General features: G+C 44.8%; 1 long non-coding RNA gene across 1 annotated transcript; it reads right to left on the reverse strand.

Annotated features, from left to right (window-relative positions):
• Window positions 1-2,174: 2,174 nt before the first annotated feature.
• On the reverse strand, window positions 2,175-4,403 carry LOC309365491. Its single transcript, XR_014166198.1, has 2 exons — window positions 3,166-4,403; window positions 2,175-2,763 (listed from the first exon to the last, which is right to left on the reverse strand). It is a non-coding gene; the product is annotated as an uncharacterized lncRNA (long non-coding RNA).
• Between the last annotated feature and the right edge of the window lie 7,690 nt (window positions 4,404-12,093).

A 12,093-nucleotide genomic window follows, 5' to 3' on the forward strand; every position in this document is an offset into this window, starting at 1 on the left:
GTGGGCCAGCACGACAAAATGGTTACAGAATATTTACCTGGCGAAAGGCTGGCATCCTGTGGCCCCTTCAGATGTTGTTAGATTTCAACTCACGTCTTCCCTGGCCGTTGGCCATCCTGGCTGGGACTCATGGGAGCTGGAGTCCAATGATCTCTGAATGACCACAGGTTTCCTTGCGTCTAGGTCCACAAATGCCGGGGACAATTCAAATCCCTCCCCAGTCGTGAAGCTGATTGGGTGACTTAAAGCTGGTCACCATCTTTATGTGAAACCTCCCTCGCAGGGTTGCTGTGTGCGTGAAAGCAGTATATCTTGCAGCGGCATTGATGAGGGAAGTGTGCAACAGAAATGTACTTCCTAGGTAAAAAGACAGGAAATAGTTCTGAATCTGATTGGGGAAAAAGCATTCCTTGTCTCCATATAGCATATAGCAGGGCTGGGGCCCATGTGTTGTTGAACTCCAGTTGAAGTCCCAGCATCTGGTTCCTCAGCCCTCTGCACTCTCTCTCTGGAAACCTCCAGCTGCCAGGTGACAGGAACCAGCCAATGCCTTATAGTTCAGAAACAGACTGCCAGGAACTGGGATTGCAAGTTGCCAATCTGGGAAACTTAGGCAAGCATCAACATATTCGGTTTCCATGCTTATGAATGTTGATTTGCATCAGATCGTCTGAGGTGTGGAAATATTAGGGGAAATATCAGCTTGACACCACCTTGGGATAGTTTTGACAGCAATTAGGGGAACTGGGAATATTTCTAGGTCCATCAGGGTTGATGGACCAGCAAATAGCTAGAGAGGATTAAGGTGTGTGTTGGTGGGGTGGGGGTGGAATTAGGCCTTTTTTCTTGTGTGGCAGATAAGAGATTCCATAGTTCTTAAGGGTGAAAGTTTGCTGCCTGTCAAAATGATGCTTGAGCCTTTTTTTTTCCTTTCAAAAAACCAAAACAAAACAACCCAAACATGGCAGCTGGTCTAGTCAAGCAGGAAAATAGAAGGTTCATTTGTGAAGTTACCTGTTTAGCTCCGAGCTTTGTTTACATCTGTCCTTTTTAGCAAACAAATCCACATGATTGTTGGTGGCTGTCAATGTTCTTGTCAAATAGAACTAATTAAAAGTTTTTACTGTTAAAAAAAGTTGTGAAAAATACTTTCAGCTGAAGTTGCAAACACACTGATCCTGATCCCTGTACAGTCATACCTTGGTTCTCGAATTTAATGCATTCTGGGAGTCCGTTTGATTCCTGGAACCGTACGAGAACCAAGGCACGGCTTCCGATTGACTGCAGGAGCTTCCTGCACTCAATCAGAAGCTGTGTCAGACATACAACTTCTGAAACATTTGAGTTGCAAGGCGTTTGACATTCAAGGTATGGCTGTATTACATATGCACTACAGTTGGGTTGAAACAGTTCTCTTTACACTTACCTGATTTGCACTTAATAATTTATAATAATAATTTATTATTTATACCCCGCCCATCTGGCTGGGTTTCCCCAGCCACTCTGGGCAGCTTCCAACAAAATATTAAAATACAATAGTCTGTTAAACATTAAAAGCATCCTAAACAGGGCTGCCTTCAGATGTTTTCTAAAAGTCTGTTAGTTGTTTTTCTCTTTGACATCTGGTGGGAGGGTGTTCCACAGGGCGTGTGCCACTACCGAGAAGGCCCTCTGCCTGGTTCCCTGTAACTTGGCTTCTCACAGGGAGGGAATCACCAGAATGCCCTCAGCGTGGACCTCAGTGTTTGGGCAGAACAATGGGGGTGGAGATGCTCCTTCAGGTATACTGGATCGAGGCCGTTTAGGGCTTTCTAAAGGTCAGCTCCAACACTTTGAATTGTGCTCAGAAACATACTGGGAGCCAATGTAGATCTTTCAAGACTGGTGTTATGTGGTGCCAAGGGTGGAGAAATTCATACCTGGGGGGGCCAATTGCACATGTGGTCTGTGGTCCTCAGAATCCACCCCACCCCCTTCCATGGCTCTGCTTCGCACCTTAGCCAGCCGGGATGTCCCTTTAAACTCCTGACAATGCCTCCTCCTCGCCTGGATGGAGGGGAGAGCGTTGTGTGTGCATTTGTATCTCAGATATATCCTTCCCATACAAGGCAAAACTGTTCAAACTATGGCACTACATCTTTTTTTGCTTTAAAAAGAAAGCATTGAAAGAAGGGTTGTTTTTAAAATTTATTGCTTTATTTTTCACAACTTAATGCAAAGAAAAGAACTTCCCCTTTTTCCAGCCAGTGTGGTGTAGTGGTTAAGAGTGGTAGTCTTGTAATGTGGTGAACCAGGTTTGTGTCCCTGCTCCTCCACATGCAGCTGCTGGGTGACCTTGGGCTAGTCACACTTCTCTGGAGTCTCTCAGCCTCACTCAACTCACAGAGTACAGTGGTACATACGCTTCAGGTTACATACGCTTCAGGTTACAGACTCTGCTAACCCAGAAATAGTACCTCGGGTTAAGAACTTTGCTTCAGGATGAGAACAGAAATCGTGTGGCGGCGGCACAGTAGCAGCGGGTGGCCCCATTAGCCAAAGTGGTGCTTCAGGTTAAGAACGGACCTCTGGAACAAATTAAGTACGTAACCAGTGGTACCACTGTATTTAACAACAAGTACTTGAAAGACCAAACCGCGATGTAGCCGTGCTCTTTTCCATCCCTTTCCAAGAACTGCAACAATCTGTTCCTCCAATTGGTTCTCCCTTCACTGCAGTCAACTGAAGGCAACCAACTATGCCCTGGAGGCCCGATCTTTCTCACTGCCAATGAAAATGAATGAATAGAAGGAGAACCTATGCATGTGTCACCGACACAAAAACATTGGATATGCACTCTGTAAAATAATGAAAGTTTACTTCCCCCTCCCCCCTCTATCCCCATTTCTCAACTCCCCAACCTTATACTGTATGCAACATTATAGTCTGTCTGTGTGTGAATTTTGATGATATCCAAAGTAACAGAGTAGCTTATAGCTAAGAAGCAAAATAGCTGTTCTAGGTGATAGTTCCTTTTTATGTCCAGACTCTTGGTATTCAAAAGAACCTTGCTTTCATAAACATATAACTGAGAAAAATATATTTACAATCTCATGCTTATTCAAACACGGGCATGTTCTCACTTGAATTGTCTTACAGTTTCTTACAAAAGGTTTTTACTTTCACCTCAGCAGTAATTCTGTTTTTGAACTTTTGAGCAGTAATTTTGATCAGCATTTAGTGATCTTCCACTGTTTCACTTCAGACAGATCACACTGACACACGATAGTATCCTGAGACATCTCTCTCAGCAGCACTTCTCCCTCATGCACAGAGAGAGAAAAGAACAGAAAAGCAGTTAAAAACAACAGTTACTGGAATAACAGTCTCAACAGAATGGAATGCCTCCCTCATGTGACTAACACACATGAGGGCTACTGTCAAAGGAAACTCCATCTTAAAACATTCTCATTTATGGAAATTGAACCATCATCCTTAGCACTTTCCCCAGACTTAGAGAAACCAGCGAGCCTTAAAACTAGGGGAGCAAAAAGCTCAAAGACAGAGGGCACTTAGCGGCACCCATAGAGGAGATGATTATGATGATAGCTCCATTGATGTCAGTGAGCTTATTCTGAATAAAACAACCCATTGCTTTGTAGACCTCAGATCTCCAGAGGAGGAAACAAGGGGATTTGTGTCAGGGAACAGCTTCCAAACCCTGCTGCCAATGCATTCTCCTCCTAGCTACACTTGCTATTCACAGTTCATTGTCTTCTGGATCAGTGCCTTAATCTTTTGTAGATTCTGTATATCAGAGCATAGCCATTGAGGTGTCCCCAGATGTTGGTGTCCAGTTCCCATCAGTTTCAGCCAGCAGGGCAGACAGTCAAGGATGATGGAAGCTGTAATCTGGACCTCACCACCTGGACTCTGCTGCCCTATATAATTCCCATTGAAACAAATGTGAAAATAAATTTTGGACGCTATAGATTTAGCCTGGTCTGGTGCATGCAGTGTCTTTAGTTTTGCAGCTGCATGATTTGTGCTTGTATAGTGGTGGCCATTGGCTATAAACAATAAAATTTATAGATACAGTAGATTGAACTGCAAAAAATAAGTAATAAAATAATAAAATGATTATTATTTTTTTGGTCCTCACTCCCAAATGGTGTGTGTGTTTTTGGTTATATTGTGCTTTTGGTTATATTGGGGGTGGGGGTGGAGAAGTATGAAGGCGAAAACTGCTCCCCTCCTCTGCTAAATGGATGCAGGAGACCAGAGGCAGCGAATGAAAAAGCAGGGAAAGAGAAACCCTCCAAGTGCCACTATTTTCCAGGGATGTCCCTGATTTAGAGAAGCCGTCCTGGTTTCTGATTTGATCCCAGAATGTCCCGCTTTTCCTTAGGGTCTCCCTATTTTCATTGAAGAAATGCTGGAGGGAATGGAGTTACCCAACCCACGGGCCCTCTGAAGGCAATCCTGTATAGGAAGGTTTTTTAGGAAGGAAGTCTAAACAGAGTTAAATTTGAGGAAAATTAGGATAAGATTGTATATTCGTGTTGAAAAAATAATAAAAATTGTTTTTTAAAAAAGGAAAGTTTTTTAATGTTTAATGTTTTATTATGTTTTTATACATGTTGGAAACTTCCCAGAGTGGCTAGGGCAACGTAATAAGATGTGTGGTGTATAAATAGTAAAATTATAGTTATGGAATGGGATGTCCCTATTTTCATCAGATTGGGTCGGTTGCTGGAGCGAAGTGATTGCATGATCCCAACCAGCAGAGCTGGGAACTGGACTGCCTCCTCCAGCTACCCATTCGGGCTGCAGGCATAGCTGTCAACCTTCACTTTTTTTGCCGGAAATTCCCTTATTCCAGTGCCATTTCCCACTGCTGTCCCGGATTGTTAGATATCCTGTAGACTGTCCCCGGGACAGGTGAGGCTGCCGATCCCTTATTTTCAAATCTGAAAATTGACAGCTGTGGCTGCAGGGAGGCATCGTCCCAGCTTTCTGGAAATATTTGCTGATAAGGAAACCATTGACTGCACATCGGATCACAAGGAGACTTATTTGTGCAACATTCTGGATAGCATATAAGATGCCAGGTAGATTCCAATGATACAATAAATTTTGAGGGACAGCGCAAGGGGGCGCATCCAGCCTCGCAGCCCCCCAGGGCCCAACCCACAGCCAGCGAGCTCCGATGCCCAGAGAGGCAGGAAACGGGGCCAGCCAGGGGGACTCGAGAGCGGCTGCACTTTCCTGTCCCCCGCCGAGGAGAGCGGAGGAGCAGCGGCCCGTGGCCTGGCGAGTTTCCCCGGAGAGGAGCCGGATTCCGCTGCAGGGACGGAGCGAGGAGTCCGAGGTGCAGGAGGCGGGGGGGGGGGAGGAGGAGGAGTGCACGTGGCCCTGGCAGGATCAGGCCCCGAGTGGAGTCAGGGGCTGCAGGGCGCCCCCCAACCGGGCAGGAAGGGGAAGGGGCGCAGCGGAGGGGCAGGGCATCTGCAGGAGGGCACAGGGGCAAACATCTCTGGCTCAGGCTGGCACGGACCCTGCCGGAGACCCTGGGGAGCTGCTCCCTTCAGTCCTGAGCTCAAGGGGCAGAATGAGGGGTCTAGGGCAGCTGCTGCTTCCCGATGGACGATGCATATAGTCGCTCACGGATCAGCGGCGTAGCTGGGGCTTTTGCCGCCCCTCTCCCTGTCCCTCAGCAGGGAGCCCAGCCCATTTCGACGGTCCTCCCCACTGACTAGAGGGAAGGCGAGGCAGGGGGGAAAGTGCAGCAGGAGGGCCCCTCTCACTCTGCAGCCCCCTGACACCCTTTGCAGGCCACTACTCCTGCCCCCCCTTCCTCTGCCAGTGCCATTGATAAACCTATCACCCTCATTTATGAATTGGTCTGATCGCCTTTGAAAGCTCTCTTTTCTCTTGTAGTAATGATGTCCATCAGATTCATTTAGCAAGGAAATGGCTTCTTTTGTCTTCCCCAAATCAAGGTACACTGTGCCTACACATGGAGGCTCTGTTGATCTGTCACGGCTAATAAAACAGCTAATAGATCTATTTCCCGGAGAAGGCACCTGATCTTTTCCGAAGCTGCCAAGCTAGTGACCTCTTGTGTCTGCGTGTAAATAAGTGAGAGAGCCTTAAGCCTGTTTCATTAATTGTTTTATTTCCACCTTCCTCAGTAAGGCTGCAGAGTTTTCAGATGAAGGCTGAGGGTTGAAGTGGGTGACAGTTTAGAGAATGCAGAAGAAAGGAGGATTCTTAAGATGTGTGGCATATGGAAATGAATTAATGATAATATAAACGTTGAAGACAGTATTGTAAAAGACTGAGGAAGGCGAAATTGAAATTAGCTATTCATGTTCAGATTTCCAGTTACAGATAGGTAGCCGTGTTGGTCTGCCATAGTCAAAACAAAAAAAATTCCTTCCAGTAGCACCTTAAAGACCAACTAAGTGAGTTCTTGGTATAAGCTTTCGTGTGCATGCACACTTCTTCAGATACTTCTTCAGATTATTACTCATTTCATTTCTATACTGCTTCATATTTCTAATTTTTTTTATAATAAATTTTATTAAAATTTTCACAATATCTCCAATCATACAATTTTCAAAATCACATATTTTGACTTTTTGAACCTCCCTCAGCTCCTCTGACAATCATCCGTAATTAAATTTCTACCTTCACATTCCTTAATTATAGTATCGCCTTCAAGTAAAATCTTTCTATCCTCGTTTACATTCTTGCAATATTCCTTATTTTTTTTCACAAAGCTTCTTTAAAACACACTAGCGTTGTTTGTTCCTCTAGGAACTTGTGGTCTCTTTGAAGTCTGATTTTTCCAGTTAATTTATCTAGTTCTGCGTAATCTGTTAGTTTTTTTCTCCATTCTTCCAAAGTCGGTAATTCTTCTTGTTTCCATTTTTGGGCCATCAATGTTCTCGCTGCTGTTATTGCGTACTGAAAGAGTTTACAGTCCCTCTTATTTATTTCATTTCTAGTTATTTCCAGTAGGAAGGTTTCTGGTTTCTTTACAAAGCTATATTTCAGCATTTTCTTTAATTCATTATATATCATTTCCCAGAACCCCTTCACTTTCTTACACTCCCACCACATATGAATAAAAGTACCCTCTTTCTCTTTACATTTCCAACATTTGTTACAGGTTTTATACATTTTTGCCAATTTAACTGGTGTTATATACCATCTGTATACCATTTTCATAACATTTTCTTTTAACATAGTACATGCTGTAAACTTCAGATTTTCATTCCATATTTTTTGCCAGTCTTCCATATCAATACTATACCCTAAATCTCTGGCCCAGTGAATCATTACAGATTTAACTTCCTCATCCATCGTGTGCCATTCCAATAATATTTTATACATTTTTGAGATTATCTTACAATCATTGTTAACAGTTTCCGTTTGAAATTTCGAATCTTTTTCTTTATACCCTTTTTCTTTCACATCCTTTTTAAACATATCATTTATCTGGTAGTAGTGCAGCCAATCAAATACATGTTCTTTTACTTGCTCGTATGGCTTCAATCTCCATTTCTCTCCTTCTTTTACCACTAAATATCCGTAAGTAATCCAATTATTCCTCATATTAATTTTCTTGACTCCCATAACCTCTAATGGGGATAACCAATGTGGAACCCCCATTTCTAATAGATTTTTATATCTGCCCCATACTTCAATTAACGATTTCCGGAAGATATGGTTTTCAAACGATTTATAACCTTTTTTCTTCTCTTGCCATAGATACGCATGCCACCCAAATCTGTTATCTGCTTCATATTTTTAAGGAAAAAAATCTAATTAGTAATTAGAGAGAAATCTCATTGCAGCTTGTGTCCATAGGATGTTGAGAACATAAACTCTGTAGATCCAGGAGTTCTCTCCTCCTGATAGTCTTAGATTTGATTGTTCTTTCCGATAGAACAGGAGGAACGAAACATTTATGGGCTTAAAGCTGCATTAATTCTGGAGGCCACATTCCAGTGAGCTTTGAGGCCAATGTATGCACATGCATGCGCACACAGAAAAGATATGCAGACCATAAAGTCACATGCATACACGCCAGAGGTGCTGCACACACTCACCAGACATGCTATCTAGCATACATACAAGTCTTGCAGACACAATCAGCATGTTTAGACCTTCCAACCCCAGTCTTTGGGGGAGGAAAAATAAGAGCACAAGAAGACCCTGCTGAATTAGCAATGAGATCTGTGAAAAAAAGTCCCTTCTGATTGTTCTTTAGAAATCCTCTTTAAAGAGCAGCCAGAGGGATCATTTATTTTCCTTTTGCCCCATTTCAGCACTGTGCTGGTTTGTGCTGAAATTGGAGTTGAAAAGATCTCTGTAAGGGCCCTTTAGGCACCTTTTTCTCCAGGACAGACAGAGATCTTCATCCTATGATCAGATCAGGAGATGGAAACGGCAGGGACTAGCAGGACACACCCTGAGGCTTGGCAAGCCATATGCAGCCAATGGACTGCAAGTTAGAATATCTTCAGTAAAGAGAGTTTGTGACCATCAAATATAAAATATTTTGGAGTGGGTTGTTTGATTTTGTTGACCAATGTTCCTTTTGTCTGTTTGTTTCTTAGACTGTGCAGATACCATACATTTAAAGCATGTGGCTTCCCCCAGAGAACCACAGGACCTGTAGTTTATTGCTAGAGTTCTCAACACCCCTAACAAACTGCAGCTGGCAGGATTTCTTGGGTGAAGTCATGTACTTTAAGTGTTAGGTGGGTCTGTCGCAGCCTTAATCATATACGAAGATCTGCTGCTGCCTTTCCAACATGCTAGAAGTTGCAGCCAGGATCAGCATTCCCTGTCCACTGAACATGCCCAGTCCTCTCAATGGGTTGTTTTTGGATTTCCCTCCCACTGCCTTGGTCCCCCCCCAAAAAAATATTATTTGTACTTCCATAAACCAAGTCTTTGGATAACTTCCCCTCCTCCCTGGGTGGAGTCATTTGGGTGACATAATGATTGTCATTCACAGCCTGAACACCAGAAACAGAAAGAGTAATAATATATTTCAAAAACTGGCTAATGGTTAAAATGTGCTTTTGTTTTTATTCTTGGGTTTTATTTTACTTTGTGTCTAATTCTTTTCCAGCAGGGTGCTGTAAAAATGGAAGAGCAGGGACCCAGGAGACCCATTCAAAGGGAAAGACTGGAGTGCAAAGGAAGGAAGCCTTCTGCCGGCCAAGTTGGGGCCATCAGGGATCTTCTGCCTCGGGCAGATTTATTTCAAATTAATCAGGAGCCAGAGGAGGGGCAGCCGCAGCAGCACTGGGATGCCGAGAAGCAAGATTTCCTGAAGACGATGCAGCCCCCTCATTCAGGGTGGGAAACCCCAAAGGCTCCCAGTTCTCCCCACTCTGGGGATGGTGTCCTCCCTTTCAGGGGAGCTGCAGATCCCAGTCGGTGGCTCAGTGGGAGAGTAGGGGGAGCAGACCAGACCCTGCTCCCAGACACTGAGGGGCTTCTGGGAAAGGTAAGTGCCCTCCTTCTGGGATTTGTAACTGGCTGACTGACCAAACCCAAAGGGTGCTCATCAATGGTTCCTCTTCATCCTGGAGAAGAGTGACTAGTGGGGTGCCACAGGGTTCTGTCTTGGGCCCAGTCTTATTCAACATCTTTATTAACGACTTGGATGATGGACTCAAGGGCATCCTGATCAAATTTGCAGATGATACCAAACTGGGAGGGGTGGCTAACACCCCAGAGGACAGGATCACACTTCAAAACGACCTTGACAGATTAGAGAACTGGGCCAAAACAAACAAGATGAATTTTAACAGGGAGAAATGTAAAGTATTGCACTTGGGCCAAAAAAAATGAGAGGCACAAATACAAGATGGGTGACACCTGGCTTGAGAGCAGTACATGTGAAAAGGATCTAGGAGTCTTGGTTGACCACAAACTTGACATGAGCCAACAGTGTGACGTGGCAGCTAAAAAAACCAATGCAATTCTGGGCTGCATCAATAGGAGTATAGCATCTAGATCAAGGGAAGTAATAGTGCCACTGTATTCTGCTCTGGTCAGACCTCACCTGGAGTACTGTGTCCAGTTCTGGGCGCCACAGTTCAAGAAGGACAGTGACAAACTGGAACGTGTCCAGAGGAGGGCAACCAAAATGGTCAAAGGCCTGGAAACGATGCCTTATGAGGAACGGCTAAGGGAGCTGGGCATGTTTAGCCTGGAGAAGAGGAGGTTAAGGGGTGATATGATAGCTATGTTCAAATATATAAAAGGATGTCACATAGAGGAGGGAGAAAGGTTGTTTTCTGCTGCTCCAGAGAAGCGGACACGGAGCAATGGATCCAAACTGCAGGAAAGAAGATTCCACCTAAACATTAGGAAGAACTTCCTGACAGTAAGAGCTGTTTGACAGTGGAATTTGCTGCCAAGAAGTGTGGTGGAGTCTCCTTCTTTGGAGGTCTTTAAGCAGAGGCTTGACAACCATATGTCAGGAGTGCTCTGATGGTGTTTCCTGCTTGGCAGGGGGTTGGACTCGATGGCCCTTGGGGTCTCTTCCAACTCTATGATTCTATGATTCCTCTCACCTGGGTTTCCAGCACCTGGAGGTCACAGGTCCAGTGCCTCTAGACATGGAGGTTCTGCTTACCTTTGGTGGTGAATATTCCTCCTCCCTGCACTTTCTCTCTAATCCACTTTAAAAAGGTTTGCTAGACCAAACCTTACATGGCAGGTTTGCGATCATATCTCCTGCTATTCTTACTTTACCTAAACAGCTGAAGGTGACTCTGAGTTTTATCAGAGCAGAAGCTACGTCAGAAGAGGGGTCCTTCCACCAACCCCCGTTTTCCTCCTCTAAATTGCCTCCATTTCCAAAATGCTCTTTTCTCCCCACTGAGATAAAAATCTTGGCACGTCTTGCAGCCTCAGCACCGCCATGTGCAGTGCAAAGAGAATAACACTGGCCTACCTTGCAAGGTTGTTGCAAGATTTATTAAGATAATGTCCATGTTCAGATGACTGAATCACAGCCTGAAAAGCTGGGTTACAAATAGGAACAGTTTTTGATGCGTTGCTGTAGCAAAGTTACGATAAAACCTAAGTTGACTCAAGATTAAAACAAAAAACTCTAGCCGCCGCCACCACAGTCTCCTGACCCCCACAACCAGAATGCATCACTCCAGGAAGGACCCCCACCCAACCTTTAGTGAGAGAGGGCAAAAGAAAAAGACTCTAAATGGGTAGCTGCACAAATTTACCAGTTGTGCTCCTGCACTGACAGCAAGGCAAACAAACAGGGGAGCTGGGAACGTGCTGGTCCCATATCTCCCTGCATCTGCCTCCTGACCTAATTGTCCCAGCTTACCTCATGATTTGGCCGGCCCTGAGGGTGAACTGTGATGAAACCAGGCACTCTCTTATGAGCCATAACTAACAAACTTTCCATTTTGCCCAAACCAGGAAACTACAGCTGCCAGCTTTGGAACAAGCTGGGATATTAAGCTAACTTCAAACTGTGCTTGGTGAAAAGAGGAAACTCTGGCTGATCAGTGGCTTCGTGGTTTGACTGATCCCACTGATAGCAGTAAAAATAGGAAGCCCTGTTGCGTTCAAAGGGGTTGTTTGGACAGAGTCTCTGATCAGCATGCCTAGCAGGACAGGCTTAAAAAGGTAAAGGACCCCTGACCATTAGGTCCAGTCGTCATCAACTCTGGGGTTGCAGCGCTTATCTCGCTTTATTGGCCGAGGGAGCCGGCATACACCTTCCGGGTCATGTGGCCAGCATGACTAAGCCACTTTTGGCAAACCATAGCAGCGCACGGGAACGCCGTTTACCTTCCCGCCGGAGCGGTACCTATTTACCTACTTGCACTTTGACGTGCTTTTGAACTGTTAGGTTGGCAGGAGCAGGGGCCGAGCAACGGGAGCTCACCTCACCCGGTCGCGGGGATTCGAACCGCCAACCTTCTTACTGGCAAGTCCTAGGCTGTGTGGTTTAACCCACAGCACCACCCGCGTCCCAGGACAGGCTTAGGAAGCTATTATTATTATTATTATTATTATTATTATTATTATTATTTGCATCCTCCCTAT

This window comes from Podarcis melisellensis, assembly GCF_964234715.1.
Source record: "Podarcis melisellensis genome assembly, chromosome: 2".
Taxonomy (NCBI): domain Eukaryota; kingdom Metazoa; phylum Chordata; class Lepidosauria; order Squamata; family Lacertidae; genus Podarcis; species Podarcis melisellensis.